This window comes from Amblyraja radiata, chromosome 3 (assembly GCF_010909765.2).
Source record: "Amblyraja radiata isolate CabotCenter1 chromosome 3, sAmbRad1.1.pri, whole genome shotgun sequence".
NCBI lineage: Eukaryota > Metazoa > Chordata > Chondrichthyes > Rajiformes > Rajidae > Amblyraja > Amblyraja radiata.
In genome coordinates this window covers 38,444,507-38,462,627 of record NC_045958.1, presented here as the reverse complement: position 1 = coordinate 38,462,627, position 18,121 = coordinate 38,444,507, and positions in this window count along the sequence as shown.

The following is an 18,121-nucleotide window of genomic DNA, read 5'->3' as shown; positions in this document are numbered from 1 at the left end:
TTCAAGAATATTCAGTGGATCATTTTTTCAATTAGTCAGTTAAGTCGCAAACATTGGAAATTAATATTTCAGATCATAAAACCATTCCCATTTTTTATTTTCTGAGCAGCAGTTGTTGCTGTTATTTCTACTATTATCACTTCAACCTCATTGAGACCCATCATATGTTTATTTTTCTGTCCATTGCCAACACCTTTGCCTCACATCATCATTCCTTCAGTAATTTCATCATTCCTGTCCTCCACCAATGCTTTTGATCATTTCCTTCTTTTCCCATATCTTTGATTATTATAACTATTCTATATTGAAGAATGTTCAAAGACATTGAACATTGTCTAGTGTAGATGGTTCATGTTGGTCTGTGTGGGCAAATTGGATCAAAGGGCCTGTTTCCACACTGTATGACTCTGTGACTGCATGACCTAAACATCCACTATTTTCCTCCACAGACACCACCTAACTTGTGGAGCTTTCCAACATTTTTGGTGTCATTTTTGGTGGTACCATGTCCATATCTGGGGGATATACTTGAGGTAGGACATTGCGATACAATATGGTCATATTGTAATGGTTCCAGAAATGATCGTAACAAATGCCATGGTTTGTTCCTCTTTCAGTAGCGAAAATTCAAAAGAGATTCACTGGAGGGGGTAAAATGAGGAAGAGTAAAATAGAGTAATTGAAGACAAACAATTCTGTGACTAAAAGCCAAATAACCTGAACATACAGATGCAATGCAACTAGCAAAAAAATCAGAGTTGCCATGAATATAACAGTTATGTTAGGATTATGAATATATATGTCAACATCTTTAATATTTGTCGTAGAAAAAGGAATAAATGGGAGGAAAATAAATTCAGGAATATCATGAAAAATCGGGACATTGGGGTTAACTGTATAAAGACTTGAACTAAATCGCCCTCAGGGCAGAACTACTTCATAATTATATTCATTTTTTAAAGAAAAAAGTTATGATTTCTTTTGCATAATTTTTATGTGATTGACAGCGACAACACCCATTTTTAAAGCATTTCCCATTGGATTTATTCCATAGAAGGTGTTTATCTATTTATATTACTAAATCTCTGTTCTTGACCGCTTTTGGCCATCTGTGCTGCGATCTCCGAGAGAACGCCGCCACCTACGGCCGTCATTTTTGGCCACCTTGCTCAGAGCCCCCCTCTGCCGCATGTGTGCCGAGGATTTTTCCTGTCGATGAAAAATGACAGAGATATTAATGTTTTTACAAAATTCCCCATTCTCTCTGCTGCCCCCGCTGGCGGCAGGGGGGAGGGACTATTGTATTGTATTCTATAAAACCAGGAAGTGGTGTGTCTCACTCACTCTTCAAGATGGAGGAAGGCAGAGGGTCACGTTTCTCTGAGCTGTGAATAACACTGAACACATGTCTACTCAAATGTGAGTGCCCTTAGTGGTTCTAAAATACTTGCAAAAAGTGTCTATTGGTTCTAAAATATTTGCAAAAAGTGTCTATTGGTTCTAAATCTTGCAAAAAAATGTCTCTATTGGTTCTAAAATGCTTGCAAAAAATGTCTATTGGTTCTAAAGCTTGCCAAAAAATGTCTATTGGTTCTAAAATGCGTGCAAAAAATGTCTATTGGTTCTAAAGCTTGCAAAAAAAATGTCTATTGGTTCTAAAATGCTTGCAAAAAAATGTCTATTGGTTCTAAAGCTTGCCAAAAAATGTCTATTGGTTCTAAAATGCGTGCAAAAAATGTCTATTGGTTCTAAAGCTTGCAAAAAAAGTCTATTGGTTCTAAAATGCTTGCAAAAAATGTCTATTGGTTCTAAAGCTTGCAAAAATGTCTATTGGTTCTAAAGCTTGCAAAAAAATGTCTATTGGTTCTAAAATGCTTGCAAAAAATGTCTATTGGTTCTAAAATGTTTGCAAAAAGTGTCTCTTTTGGTTCTACAATGCTCGCAGAATGTGTCTTTTTTTGGTTCTACAATGTTTGCAAAAAGTGTCTCTTTTGGTTCTACAATGCTTGCAAAAAAATGACTATTGGTTCTAAAATGCTTGCAAAAAAATGTCTATTGGTTCTAAAGCTTGCAAAAAAATGTTTATTGGTTCTAATGGTTGCAAAAAAAAGACTATTGGTTCTAAAGCTTGCAAAAAAATGTCTATTGGTTCTAAAGCTTGCAAAAAAATGTCTATTGGTTCTAAAGCTTGCAAAAAATGTCTATTGGTTCTAAAATGCCTGCAGATAGTATCTCTATTGCTTCTAAAGTGTGTGTGGGCGTCGTCTGTCTGTGCGTGCGTATGTATGAGTTGCTGTGTCTGTGTAAGTGTCTGTGGATGAGTGTGTGAGTGTCTGTGTATGTGTGAGTGTCTGTATGTGTGTCTGAGTGTGTGTCTGCGTGAGTGTCTGAGTATCTGTGTGAATGCGTGTGTGCGTGTGTGTGTGGAGAGCCACTAAGAGTGCTTGAGGGGAGATGGACTGAATGCGTGTGGGGAGGGGAATGGCATGGAGCAGAGTGGGGGGGAGAAGGGAAGAGGGGTGACTGAGTGAACTGCCACCACCAGCTGTGAGTGACTGGGCTGCCAGCCCACCAGCCATGAGTAAGTGAAATGCCAGCCCACCAGCTGTAAGTGACTGAAGTGCCAGCCCACCACCCATGACTTAGTGAACTGCAAGTCCAAAAATCCATTCAGTCCACAATGTCCATACTAGCCCTCTGGAAACCAGATCCTTCAGTGCACAACAGCTTGAGTGACTGAGCTGCCCGGCCAGAGTGACTGAGCTGCCCGGCCAGAGTGACTGAGCTGCCAGCCCAAGAATCCATTCAGCCCACAATGTCTATACTAGCCCTCTGGAAGCCAGTTCCTTCAGTGCACAACAGCTTGAGTGACTGAGCTGCCTGGCCAGAGTGACTGAGCTGCCCGGCCAGAGTGACTGAGCTGCCAGCCCAAGAATCCATTCAGCCCACAATGTCCATACTAGCCCTCTGGAAGCCAGTCCCTTTGACCAACAACACACATACTAGCGCTCCAGAAACCCCCCCACTGGCCAGCAATATTGGAATTGGTGGAGAGGTGAAATATTGCGTTGGGGGACCAGCCCTCCCATGTGATGCTGGGACCCAACTGGTCCCACTTAGTCTAGTACTTATTAAAAGTCTCATCTTGTATGTATGTATACATGTGTGTGTGTGTGCATACATGTCTATGTGTCTTTCTACCTTCGTCAAAATGCCACGCATTAGCGCAGAGATTGTCACAGATTATTAATCACATTAACCCCGTCGACAAACTAAACTTCACTTCACATTTCATGTTATATTTCACAAGTTACTGGGTTTGAAAAATACCCACAACCAAGTTTTTAAACGGTAAATCTTTCAACCCGCTTCCCAAGTGACGTCACAATGCCCCGCAAAGGGGGGGAGGGGGGGAGGTAGGCTGGCACCAGTTTCGAGTGACGTTAGGGGGAGGGCCGCATTTAAATAGGGGGGTTGCACGGAAGGTGAAAGGGCGTGTCGCATGGAGTCGCTCAAGCCTTCTGGAGTACCACACACGCAACACATACGTTCTTACCTGGTAAAAACTGCCAACATCACTGCCGCTCTTGGACAGAGAAGATACAAATGATTTTTGTGACTGACTTGCGAAAGAGCACCCTGCCGGCAGATCAAGTCGGCAGCCTGTCGGCAGACCCTGCAGGTCAAGTGTCGGCCCACGACCGCCCGGGCTGGAGGGTGACAGCGGTCTGAACCCAAGCACCAAGGGACACTCAGACACCCACTGTGAGCGGCGGAAGGAGCGGATCCCTCGGGACAGCCCCCACTCTTCCCCCGGGGTCAGCGCTGTCTGGCCACGGCCGCCCTCCGCCCCGTCTCCCCCCTGTGTAGCCACTCCGTGACAGGCTGTGGGTTGGCAGCGCCCACACACGGCAGGGTGGAGCAGGACCGCGGCTCTGGGCAGCGACACATGGGGACACAAACCCAACAACGTCCCCGTCAGCTGCAGCAGAGTTGAGGACAGTCTGGTACCTCCGCCCACCCAGAGTCACTGACCATGCTGCAACACCACCAGACTCCAACCCCCACATCAGGGCGATTTACCCCCCCCCCCTCCCCCCCGACTCTGAACCCCACAGGGGGTGATTCACCACCCCGACCCCCACACGTGGTGATTCGCCCCCCAAAAAGGCAGCCAACCACCCCACCCGGATTATTCACTAGCCCCTCCCCCTCCCCTCCCCCTCCCCCTCTCCCTCCCCCTCCCCATCCCCTCCCAGGTTATTCACACCCCCCCTGGGTTATTCACAGCATGAATAACCCCTCCCCCCCCGCCCTCCCCCGGGTAATTCACACCCTCCGCACCCTCCCCCTAGCTGCCTCAAAAAGGCAGCCAACATCATCAAAGACCCACACCATCCTGGCCACACACTCATTTCACCGTTGCCATTGAGAAGAAGGTACAGGAGCCTGGTCCAGGTTCAGGAACAGTATCTTCCCTACAGCCAAGCAAGCAAGAATTTCATTGTCCCATCTGGGGCATATGACAATAAAAACTCTTGACCCCCATCTTCACACCCCGTCACCCCTCTACCCCCCCCCCCTCACACCCCCCATTCCCCTGCCCCCACCCCCCACCACTCCCCCCCCCCCTCCTCTGCTCCTCCGCCCCCCCCCCCGCCCCCCCCCAGCTCCCGCCCCCCCCAACGTGTGGATGATTGAATCCCTCCATAATTTCCATAACTTTCCTTGTGGGGGGTGATGGAGGTGATTGGCTCTGGGGGCGCCTGTCTCTGAGGTGAGCACTGACGCCACCCCTACCCCCCTCCCCCCCCCACCACACCCTCCCGTGTTGAGGACAAGGCCCAACGGGTCCCACTTAGTCTAGCATCAAATAAAAATATATAAAATTCAAAGGGTAATTTATTGTTTTCCGTGGGCCTGCGTTGACCCAACCCATTTTAATCCTAAGGATAGGCCTAATCATCACTTCTTTTCCATCAATAGCATTTTGACTCCCGAGTCGCCTACAAGGATCTCCAATATTTAGAGCATGCAAAAATTTGTTGCGTCTCCAGCCCTGACCTCTACCCTCAGAAAGTGCTTCATCCAGAAAGATCACATTTTCTCATACTCATACCAGATTGGGAGATCCTATTCTTCCTTAGTCTAAGTTATTTTCCAATGTTTAAAAACTCAATAACCCCAAAACGTTTTATGCCGCTGGAAACTCATGCTGAAGGGACTTGTGCCACAAGTATATCATTTATTCATCCACAATACATGAAGTATTGGCTGAAAAAACATTGCAAATACCATGCCTTCTGCAAGGTCACACATTATAGTGAAATTATTTCCAATGTCATTGGAGAAACACTGCTACCAGGGTCCAATCTCCTCAGTGGTAAGAATTTGTAACACAGGGATTTTGACAAAGACCACTAATTCATGTGCAGGGGTGAATCTGGAGGCACTTTGACTACAAGAGGCAAGTCAGAACGTGGATCAGGCACCGAGTGCTTCCCATCCAATGATGGAACTTTGTGGAGTCTGCAATAAATATTCATGATGTGGTAAGCATCACGGGTCCAGCTATCTGCCAAATCAAAACTTCTCTTACCTGTATCTACCTATCACTTGCCAGGCATTGGTTCATTTCCACAGAGGAAAGCAGAAGGACTTGATTTAAACACCAGTGACATCCAGTCCACCCTGAATGTTTAATATTTACTTTAATAATGAATACCCCAACAGTGGCTTCAGCCAGAAAAGGAACTGCACTTGTGTCCCAGGCAACATCTCTGGAGAACATGGGTTTAAATTGAGACCCTTCTACATACTGATCGTTGTAGGGGGTAGAAAGGTGACGGGCAGGACAAATCCTGGCAAGTGTTAGGTGGACACAACATGCTGGAGTAATGGGCCTGTCCCAATTAAGCAATTTTTCAGGCGACTGCCGGCGACTGTCAAATCGTAGCAGGTCGTTGAAAAACTGGCGAATGGAACGGCGGCTGTCAGAATGGAACACACACACACACATACACACATCGCTTCCTTCACCAGCCAGTTATACAGGCGGGGGGCAGGGCAAGTGGGGGGAGCGCTGTCTGAGTGAAATTCACACGGTGCAAAGCCAGTGTGATATAGACACACACCACGATGAACAGGAAGGTTGGCGCTGTAATTAAGACGGTGGAAGCACAGTGTATGGGAAGGGTCACAAGTCCTTGAAAAGAGGGGGGGAGAGGGGAGGGAAAGGGGAGATGGGGTGGGGAGAAGGAGTGGAGACAACCTTTAAGAAGCCAGAGATACACAGTTGTGAAGCTCGGCAGACATTAACATTGGTTAACGTCGGTTAACCTTGGTTCTGAAAACTATTGTTTATGTTTTTTTTCCCCAATGAGCCAATGACATTCACTGGTCAGCACCGTCGACAACCTATGACAACCTACGACAGCCTATGACCTCCTGGCGACACACTACCACTGCACCTACGTCATGAGATTTCTCGCTATTCTCCATGGCGTCAAAATTCTGGTCGCCGCTAATTTTTCAACATGTTAAAAAATTAGCGTCGACTAGAATGAAGCTGCGACTAGTTATGAGAATGTGGGAACTACTCACCACCATGCAGGTGACACCCCGGTAACCTCCGGCGAACATGTGGCGACCTTATGGCGACCACATAGTCTCCTATAGTCGCGTAAAAAGTCGCGTAAGTGGGACAGGACTATAACTCAGCGAGTCTGGCAGCTTCTCTGGAGAAAGAGAACAGGTGATGTTTCAGGTCGAGAGATGTTGCCTGAGCTGCTGAGTTACTCCAGCATTTTGTGTCAATCTTCAGTGTAAACCAGCTTCTACAGTTCCTTCCTACACAAGTGTTAGGTGGATATAGGGTGAGGGGGATTTTGATAATGGAAATAATTCGACTATAATGTGCGACCTTGCAGAAGCCCTGGCATTTGCAATGCATTCTCAGACAATGCTTTGCATGTATTGGGGATAAAGAAATGCTTTACTTGTGGGACAAGTACCTTCAGCATGAGTTTCCAAGGGGCATAAAAAAGCTTTAATTCCTTGTCCAGAGATGCACAATACTTGCTTCCGTTTCCAGCAACAATTCAGCATAAAAATAATCTCAGCTTTCTTCTACCATTGAAATCAGTTGTCATCACTATTCTAGCATTCTTTATAAATAATGGCAGGTTACTACTCATTTATATGTAAGGTGCCTTGCACATTGTCAGTAGTTCAAAGATTACTCTCCCTCTGCCCCACCTCTTCTGCTGTAACTGTAGTGGGTCCTCTTTATAATGTCATTTTAACACTTGATTACAGTCTTTTTGTGTTAGACGGTAGGGAGCAGAATAGCGGCAAGAGTAGAGAACTGTCAAGATCATTGTTCCTAAGGAGGCAGAGAAGATAACTTTTATTTTCTATCTTCTTTGTAATACATGTTCCTTGTGTTAACAACTGCTTTGCCTTCTCAGTCATGTAAAAGCTATGCTTGCATGACCAAGAATGCAAACTAGCTCATGTGGAGTAGACTTCCACCATATGAGCTAATTTCCATCTGAAGAAACTCTACCTGACTGTGAATCTATTGAGAGCACTAAAAAGTGACTTAAAATAGCTCCAATCCTATCTTCCAAATCATTTTTGGATGAATACAAGTTGTATTTGACGCTGTATTAATTCAGCTTCTCCAGTATATCCAAAATTACATTGCTATTGAATTCTGAGCATGTACCTGTCTGAATATAGGTACCATCTGCATGCGCATTGAATGCTAATGCAAAGCGATCATTTTGCAGTTCGGTTGTAATGAGAAGCAGCTTAAATTTACCCGATAGTGGCTTGAGAGCCCTTATTCATCCTTGGTCTTCTGACAATATAATAGATGTTTTGATGCTCCAATATAATATAACCATGGCTTTTCAAACATTTATTAACTAATTTTACTATTTTTGGCTTTATTTTTTCCGTGTTCTCACAAGTTAAATTCCTTAAATACATCAAATACCATCTATAAATTCCCCAACCATAACAATATGGCACTATTATGTGATTTTTAAAACCACTTGAACATACATTTAGTAATTGTTTTACATGAAGCCTTGTTATGGGCCTGTCCCACTTAGTCGATTTTTCAGCGGACTGCCAGCGACTGTCAAGTTGCCGGCAGTCGCCTGAAAAATAAGTAACTGGAAAGGTAACTGTCAGACCGGAACACACAAACACATCGCTTCCTTCACCAGCTCGTTATGCAGGCGGGGGGACAGGTCAAGCGGGGGGAGAGCTGTCTAAAAAATTCACACGATGCAAAGCCAAGGAGATACAGACACACTCTGCGATGAACAGGAAGGTTGGCACTGTAATTAAGACAGCTAGCACAGTGTATGGTAAGTTCTTTAAAAGAGGGGGGAAGAGTGGGGGGGGGGGTGGGGGGGAGGGAGAAGGGGGTAGAAGAGGGGAGAAGGAGTGGAGACAACTTTTAAGAAGTCAGAGATACACGGCTGTGAAGCTCGGCAGACATTAACATTACCGGTCGGTTATCCTTGGTTTTGAAAACTACTGCTTACCTTTTTTTTCCAATGAGCCAATGGAATTCACCGGTCTGCACCAGCTACAACCTATAAGAACCTCCAAGAACCTTTGACCTCCTGGCAACCTATTGGGACATCCTGGCGACCCACCTACGGCACGAGAATTCTCGCTACTCTCCATGGCGGCTTCATTCGAGTCGCCGGTAATTTTTCAACATGTTGAAAAATTTTCTGCATCCATAATGATGCCGCGACTAGTTCCCAGAATGCAGGAACTATTCAGTATTCAGTATTCAGTATTTACTTTAATGTCATTTTAACTGAGTACTTACATACACAGAAGAAACGAAAAATTGTTTCTCAATCAGTTCCCGTCAGTGTAGTTAATAAAAACAGAATAAATACATAAAGCTTTAAAATTAAAATTAACATATCTAAAATAGGCCTAAAAATTGAAATAAAAACAGACATTCAGACCGAACAGTTGCTTTGCTTTGGCAGGTGTCTAGCTGTCAAAGTATGGGCGAGGTTAGATGTGTTGGTGTATGATATATGGGGGAGGGGACACAGTCCGTTAACCAGTCTTATTGCCTGCGGAAAGAAGACGTGTAGCATCCTGCTGGTTTTGCAGCTGATGCTCCTGTACCTCTTCCCAGATGGCAGAATGGAGAAGATGTGGTGTGATGGATGATAGGGGTCCTTAATAATGGAGATGGCTCTGCAGATGCTACGCTTCTGATAGATCTCCAACAGGAAAGGGAGTGGAGCACCAATGATCCTACTGGCTGTCTTCACTATCCTGTTAAGTTGTTTTTGTTCATAAGCCTTGCAGCTCCCAAACCCCGAAGTGATGCCGTAGGTGTCCCTGTAGAAGGTCCTTAGGTGAACAGTAGGGAGACATGCTTTTCATAGTCTCCGGAGAGGGTGGAGCCGACCATGAAGGCGACCATGAAGAACCACTCGCGACCATGAAGGCGACTCCCCGGCAACTACCCGCGAACATGTGGCGACCATGTGGCGACTGCATAGTCTCCTGCAGTCGCCTAAAACGTCGCCTAAGTGGGACAGGCCCATTATTCTCTGTTATATTTCCTATCCAGTAGCGTCACCCAGTTTGCAAGACTTTCAGCTATTTGTGTAATATTTTTTCTTTTGAAGCTACGATAAGACTTGGGTTGACAGCAATCGTACAACAGTCCAGTCCCAACATTTCTGCATGTGCATTTTGCTCCAGATATATAGTCATTAACAGTCTGTGCTCCTGTAGCTGGTGACTATGCTCAGACAGGAGCATGCTCAACATTCAATAACAATGTCATTTTAGATATATTAGGGAAGCTCCAGGATTTACTTGTGTCCATCCGAAAGCGATTTGGGAAATAGGATTGGAAGTACTTGAGTCCCTTGCTTGTGCTTTCAATATGCCTCAGCAACTGTATTATTGTACCTCAATACACATGACAATAATAAATCAATACCAATACTAACATTCAACATTAGGAAACAATTAGATGTCAACAGAAGTCACATCTACTCTTCCTTCTACATTACGAGATGGAATCAGTCCATTCACTATCAGACTATTTAATACCAAACAGCTTATGCCATTTAAGGTGTAAATTGCACTTTTTGTAGCAATTTGTAAAATGGAAATGTTCTCCCTCCATAGAAGTACTTGCATAAGAATCCTGTAACAGAGACCATCGGTTAATTGGGAATTGGTTCCAAATATATTCAACTGATGTTGACGTGCCAATATCTCTTGCTGCAGTAAGCAAATAATCCAATAAACAATGTTACATTTCTTGCTTGTCGTCCTATTATATCTTTCTCCAGAGTTGTACTCTGGAACATATCATTTAAATCTAGCCAAGTTCCAGTGTCAGCTGTAACATCTAGGATCTCTAATATTTTACTAGACAGTTTATTTTCAAGGTTTCATGCATAGAAACATAGAACCATAGAAAGTAGGCGCAGGAGGAGGCCATTCGGCCCTTCGAGCCAGCACCACCATTCATTTTAATCATGGCTGATCGTCCCCAATCAATATCCCTTGATTCCACTAGCCCCTAGAGCTCTATCTAACTCTCTCTTAAATCCATCCAGTGATATGGCCTCCACTGCCCTCTGTGGCAGGGAATTCCACAAATTCACAACTCTGAATGAAAATGTTTCTTCTCACCTCAGTCTTAAATTGCCTCCCCTTTATTCTAAGACTGTGGACCCTGGTTCTCGACTCGCCCAACATTGGGAACATTTTTCCTGCATCTAGCTTGTCCAGTCCTTTCATAATTTTATATGTTTCTATAAGATCCCCCTCATCCTTCTAAACTCCAGTGAATACAAGCCTAGTCTTTTCAATCTTTCCTCATATGACAGTCCCGCCATCACCATCACAAAGGCATGAATATTAAAATAATTCAGTGTTTAATTAGGTAAATCTGAATACTATTGCCTACTTTAGAAAATCGAGCTCATTTATTTGGTCTAAACCAGTGATTCCCAACCTGGGGCCATGGCAAATTTCAGGGAGGCCACAGAAACATTTGGGGATTTAGGGGTTCAATGAAGGGGGCCACAGGTTCAATGAAGGGGGCCACTTTTTTTCAGCTAATAATGTCAGGGGGGGCCACTGAAAAATTAAAGAGCCCAAGGGAGCCATGAACTAAAAAAGGTTGGGAACCACTGGTCTAAACCTTGCCTTATATAATTTAAACCATGCTCAGAAACAAATATTTTCACACCAGAAAGCTAATATGGTGCTTAAATCAGGCACTGAAGTGATGACGCCATGAAAATCTTCTAAATCCACTGACAGAATAAATAAACCAAAAATGGGATAGTGTCCTCTCTCTGGTCAACATTAAAGTCCTAATTGGACTTAATATGCCCCAATGGACAACATATGTACAACACTCGAGTCCCCCCAAAATCCCTCTAATGTGAGCTTTGTCACTGGATGAGAGACCAGTTGGACAGAAAAAACATTTAAAGGATGTTCTTGCAAAATTTTCAACATGTTGAAACATTTTCTGTGACCAAAAATTGGTCGCCATGGAGAAAATCGATAATCCTGTAGTTGTAGGTTCAGATGTAGTAGGGTCGCCATGTAGTTATGGGTAGTCAGGGTAGTCGTAGGTAGTTTTAGATAATCGCCTTTGCTGACCGGTCATTTTCATTGGCTCATTAGGGTAAAAAATGTAAGCACGAGTTTTCAGAACCAAGGATAACCGACCGGTAATGTTAAATGCCCGCCAAACTTCACAGCTGTGAACCTCTGGCTTATTAAAAATTGTCTGGCTTCTTAAAAGTGCCTCCACTCCCTCTCCCCCTTCTCCCCCCCTTCTCTCCCATTCTCCTCTCCCCCCCTCCCCCCCTCCCCCCTCTTTTAAAGGACCTACTTTTCTGTTCCTCGCGGTGTGTGTCTGTATCACCTTGGCTTTGCACCGTGTGATTTTGAGACAGCGCTCCCCTGATTTCCCTGGCCCCCGACTTTGAGATGAATTTGTGTGTGTGTGTTCCACTCTGACAGTTGCCGTTCCAGTTCCCGGTTTTTCAGGTGAGTGTCGCGAACTTGACAGTCACCGGCAGTCCGCTGAAAAATCGCCTAAGTGGGACAGGCCCTTAACCCTTCCATATCTCTATGTCTCCCTCTCCCCTGACTCTCAGTCTGAAGAAGAGTCTCGATCCGAAACGTCGCCCATTCTTTTTCTCCAGAGTCGCTGCCTGTCCCATTGAGTTACTACAGCATTTTGTGTCTCTAGGGAGGGAATCGACAGGCGACATGCAAGGTTGGATGCCTCCTTCAGTCTAAAGAAGGGTCCCTACCTGAAATGTTGTCTGTCCATTGCTCGCCCCAAATGCTGCTTGACCCACTTAGTGCCTCCAGCACTTTGTTTTTTGCTCAGGATTCCAGCATTTGTAGTAGATTGTGCCTTCATTTATACAACCACACTTTGCTAAAATCAAAAATAAAATGGAAATCTTAGTCCATTCTGAAAGATTAACAGACACACAAAGACACTGAATAAATAAAGTGGTCCAGGATAGAAGTAACAGAAAAACTTCTCAAATCCAGTTAAATATTCCATTTGGTCCCCGGTCACAACAATGAATGAATCTGTGGAAATGGGAATTCTGTATGGTGGGCGGTAACAAACACAAATAAAGGGAAGAGTGGGGAGGTATATGTGACAAGTAGACAAAAATGCCGGAGAAACTTAGCGGGTGAGGCAGCATCTATGGAGCGAAGGAAATAAATATATGTGACAGATAGTATGTGTAATTTCCTGCATTCTCCAGGCGGGGTTTTAGACCAGAATTATAGCCTTCTGATCACTGCCTGATTACTACAGTTGGGAGTTGTGGGGCAAAACAAAGAGTTTCAGAGGCTAACAGAGCAGTATTGAAATGATTCCTTGAGGAATCCCTTTTTGGATTTAAATTACATTAAGTAATTTCTAGGTTGCACAGTTATGCGTTATATTTAGCTGAACTTAAAAGGATGTCATAAAGTGTCCCAGACACTACCTTTTAGAATAAATATTTTATATTTTGCAGCATTAGGTAGATGGTAACAGTAACCTGTTGAAAGCTTGACATCATGTTATAAGCTCACATCTACTGTATAGGAAGAGTGTAAGTATTTCCAAAGTAAGCATTGATGGCCTATGGTGGGAATTCTTTTTGATGCAATGGATCCATTCTGATCTTGTGTGGATCCTAAATGGTTCCTTTGAGATTCTTACATGGTTTTCTAACTTTCCTTTATAATTAATGACAATAACTAAGCCAGGTTGGAAGAACATGTATAGCACAAATTGGGCATAAATGGTAACTTGCAGATTCGCTCGCACCATCCAGAGTTTACCGTGCAGAGAGATTCGAATTTACATATTTTGAAAACATATGTTTTTGTCAGAAAAATTATATCAGGGTAAGGTTGGTGTTTTGTACAATTCCATCTGGCTTTTTATCAAAAGCATATAATCCATGTTTGCTGCTGACATTTCTCTGAGGGCCTAATAATTACTAGGAATTTTGTTTAATCAGTTGCAGTCTGGCACACAATTAGAGATGGATTATAAAATTTGTTAGTGCTAGATTTAGTTGATATTATGAGATGAATGGGAAGCAATAATGTGTGGTGTAAATGAAAGGCAGCTATCAGAAATATAGATGAGATAAACCTTTGCAAGATCTAACTTCTCTGCAATGCAGTATTTGGTTTTTAAATATCATGATTCACGCGAAGCAATTTTGGATGTTCAGCATTGTAACCCGTTCAACCTTATGTTCAGAACTGTAACCTGTTCAACTGTAGGAGAGCAATCAAGTACATGTCTCTCAATAGAGAAACCCTTACATATAATCAGAACCTTATGACTAGAGCTGAAAACGCAGTCTCCCCTTGATGTGGGAACACAAGTTCCCTGTCAACTCTTGACTATAAGAGTCACCACAAATTCTCAGCGTTCTTATTCAGAGTGGAATTTAGCATAATGCAAACCTGTATCAGGAATTGCTTCGCAGTCCTCTGACTGAAACCACTTGTCTAAGTCGTCCGAGTGCGCAACACAATCTCTATGACCCGCCACTCAATCAGGAATACTGGTATTGAGAGCCTACAGATTATTATAAATACATTTTTGATTCACAATATGAACCTGCAGGTCAGATAAAAATATTATATGCCAGACCAGCTTCCTGCTGGTAGCTATCTATCCCAGAGAAGATGGCAATGATTTTTCCAATGAACTGGCAACTCCACTAACTGAGCAGAAATGTAAACATGTCTTGAGGGAGACTTCAAATACTTCATTCTACTGAGCAGCCTGATAACCTTAATCACAGATGTTGAGACAGTGCTTCCCTGGTCAATATGCTCCATTTGGCCAGCCAGTTCCATGATGGTGTACCCTGAACCAGGGTAACCCAGCTGTTCCTACTTGGAACTTACAGAGGTTACTATGCAAGGCACCCTGCCAATGTCTCTGCATCAGCCTGATCTTTCCCAGAGACAGTGAAAATATACTAGACAGCCCATGCTGCCAGAAAAACCAAACCTGGACCGACAGACTGCTCCATTTTGGAGTTTTACGGAGGTTAATAAAGATACCTTACCTGCCAGCGTCTCTGAACCCGGGTCGATCTGCTTGTTGGAGCTTCAGCGAAGTTCCATTTTCAGACCCTGTCTGACCACATCTCCTTCAACTGGTGTGATGTTAGGTAGCTGATGTCGCTGGCCAACTCCTCTTGTAGTGGCTTGCCCATCCCCGAGGGAACAGCAAATTTAGAGGCAAGAGCAGGCAGCTTTCCTTATGCGACTCTCATACACCATGCATTAAAGCAAGGGATTCCAGACCATACTCATGTTCGGAGTCAGCTGCATACTGATCTCTGACACTCCCCTCGACATGGTGGGGGAAATACTGCAACCCTGAACCAGGTATTGCTTACAGGAGTATGACTCGAACTGCCTGTGCATGCCTCCGTAACACATATCATATTTTGTGCACCATCTCCGATACTCTTCCGAATGGGAGGAATATTGCAACCCTGAACCAGGTGTTGCTATAGGCATATGACTTGAACTGCCTGTGCATTCCTCCATAACACAGAGCATATTTTTTGGCACCATCTCCAACACTCCTTCATCCAAGTGGGAGGAATATTGCAACCCTGAAGCAGGGGTTGCCACAGGCGTCAGACTCGAACTGCCTGTACATGCCTCCGTAACACGGAGCATATTACGTGCCACCATCTGATTCATCATGCCATGCCATAGATGTGGGGACAAAAATCCCCTTGACCCAAATCATCCGACAGGACTTGTCTCACAGACCTGGCTTTGACTTTGCCCCGACTCGGGGTTGCCAAGCTGCTCCCCTTAGCCGAATCGGGACTAGCTGTGCAAATCGGCGCTGCCAGCGATTCCGAAGTGACCGTTGGCTTTCCACACTGTGCTGTCGGCATAACACATCATTATTTATTGTACTTACCAGACAGGTTGCACCTGCTAGTGACTGAGTCCTAGCTCCCTTCTGGAGCCTCAATGGAGTATTTTAGGGAGGAAATAGAACGCAACCCTGCACCAGGTGTTTGCTTCCACAGGCCTCTGACCCCCATATGACCTGGATGAGCCGGTATTATAATCGGAGTCACCTCTTTCCGATACTCCCCTAGACAGAGTGGGAGAAATACTGCAACCCTGCCAGGTGTTGTCACAGCCAAATAGCTGGAGCCGTCTGTAATGCCTCCGGTATACGGAACATAGTTTGTTAATATGATTAAAAAGCATACCCCCATTAGATCAAAGATTCGATTGCTTTATTGATAACCACATGGTTGGAGTCTCTTATGAAAGAATCTCCATCAGTCCCCTCTACTGAGCGGAAATTATCATGTCGCCACCCTGAACCATGTGTAGCTCCACAGCTGTCTGATAGACACAGCTCAAAAAAGGCTTTCTAAGCCAGGAGCTCTGGACTGCAATGGCAAGTCAAAATTCCACTACACCATTTGGTGTAAGTGATAAAAAATGTCCTTTATATTTAATTTAATTCATTTTCAATTTAAAACTTTATTGGCATGATAAGATACATCGTTATATTGCCAAAGTATTAAACATGACCTTTATATGCTATCTGCTATTATAGTCACAAACGTGACCGAGTGGGAACCGCTATTAAAAACCTGGCAACTCTATTTATACCCACCATAAAAATAACGCATACACTATACGCTGCTCCAGCGTAAGCTGTCGAGCTCAGCTGGCAGCCTCCATGATTAAAAATGTTCGGTGCTATGGCAGCTGAGCTTACCCGGCGGATGCCCTGGCCGTGGCTATTTTTAACTCACCGGCTGCTGCTATTTTAAGCAGCGATCGCTGACCTGGCTGTGTCGGCAGCCGCATATCATATCCTAGCTCCTACGGAGCCCCACGACGGCCTTCAAATCTGGCCGCCTGCTCCCGGAGCTCCAACGGCGGTAGCCGTAATTTGGAATCCCAGCTCCTTATGGACCCTCCACGGCGGCCCGCAAATTCGGCCGCCTGCTCCCGTTCGGAGCTGCTCCCGTCGGAGCCCGCAGCGGCCTTACCTGCCAGAGCAGTTTCGAACTGCTCCGACTCACGCGCCATGCACCGACGTATTGACACACATGCGGGCTGGCGGGCTCCTCACGTAGTCACTCACGTGACTTCGAAATAAAATCTTATGCAAAATGTTTTAAAGGAATATGCAAAAACTGTAAATAAAATACTGTAAGTTTTTGCAGTAAAGAAAACCTTTTTATAGAAAATGTTTTGTGTGGTGATTTGATTGCCTGTCACTGTTAGACTGTGTTAGTGTGTGCAGTGCATCTTTAATGGTCCTCCTGACCTAACAACTTCCCATCACATCAGTTTCAACATGGAATAGTGATGTGAATACAGCATTTACAAAGGATACAAAGGACATTTATTATCACATACATCAATTGGTGTAGTGAAATTTGACTTGCCATTGCAGCACACCAATAAAAATAAGTCACCACATTAAAGAATTTACCAATAAACATAAAAACATCCCCCCAAGTGGAACAGGCCATTCACGCTGCGACCCACTGTGAGGGAAGGCAGCAAAGTCCAGTCCTATCCCCTGCTCAACCATGGTCGGTCCTATTGTGGCCTCCGCAGTCGGGAGAACACTCTCAGTGGCTTGGAGTGTCTGGAGCGACTGCTTTTTCCCCGGAGACAGTGGCTCCTGAAGTCCACGGGCTGCGCTGGTCTGAGCTCCGACACTGGCGACCTCGGCGTGAGATCCCAGGCTCCACGGTGTTTAAAGTTCAGCGCCGCCCGCGGCTGGATGCCCAAAGCCACAGCTCCTCGGATGTTGCAATCGATGGTCTCAGCACTCAGGAGCCCACAGCACGACAACCCGTGTAAGGCATCGCCCGCTCTACGATGGTGCTTCAGCGTTGTGCCGCCGCGAAAGCTGATGTTTTGGCCAGTCCTGGCAGGAAAACGGCGCTCCAGTCCTGTTGGTAGGCCACGAGGAAGGGGCGAAAATACGGTTCAGAGAAAAGCCGTTTCTCCAGCCAGGTAAGGACTGAGAAAATTGTTTCCCCCTTCCCCCCCCCCCCCCCCCCTACCCCCCACCCCCACATAAAAAGACTAGAAGACCTCCAAAACAAACACTTTTAATTCACTAAAAATGTAAAAAGTGTGAAAGGACTAACAGCTGCTGGCAGGGCAGCCATACTCGACGGCGCCCCCTAAAAGTTTTTAGTTCGACTTCAATTTCCATCATGAAGATTGAAGTCAAACTAAATGGTTCATTTACATTACTATGACTACTTTCAAACTAACCTATTTTACTGTCATACTATTATAACAAATTCTAATTCCATGATGACTCATAAACAAGATCACAAATCACATTTTGAATTCTCAAACATAATGTGATTGTGAATAATTGCAGAGCACCCAAGTTTCACCTAGCATTTCCATTTTTTTATGGCTGAAAATCAGTATTTTGTTGGGGAAATCAGTATTTCTCACATAAATGCAATGTGCTACACAGAAACTGGATATTTGAAAATCGGTATTTTGTATA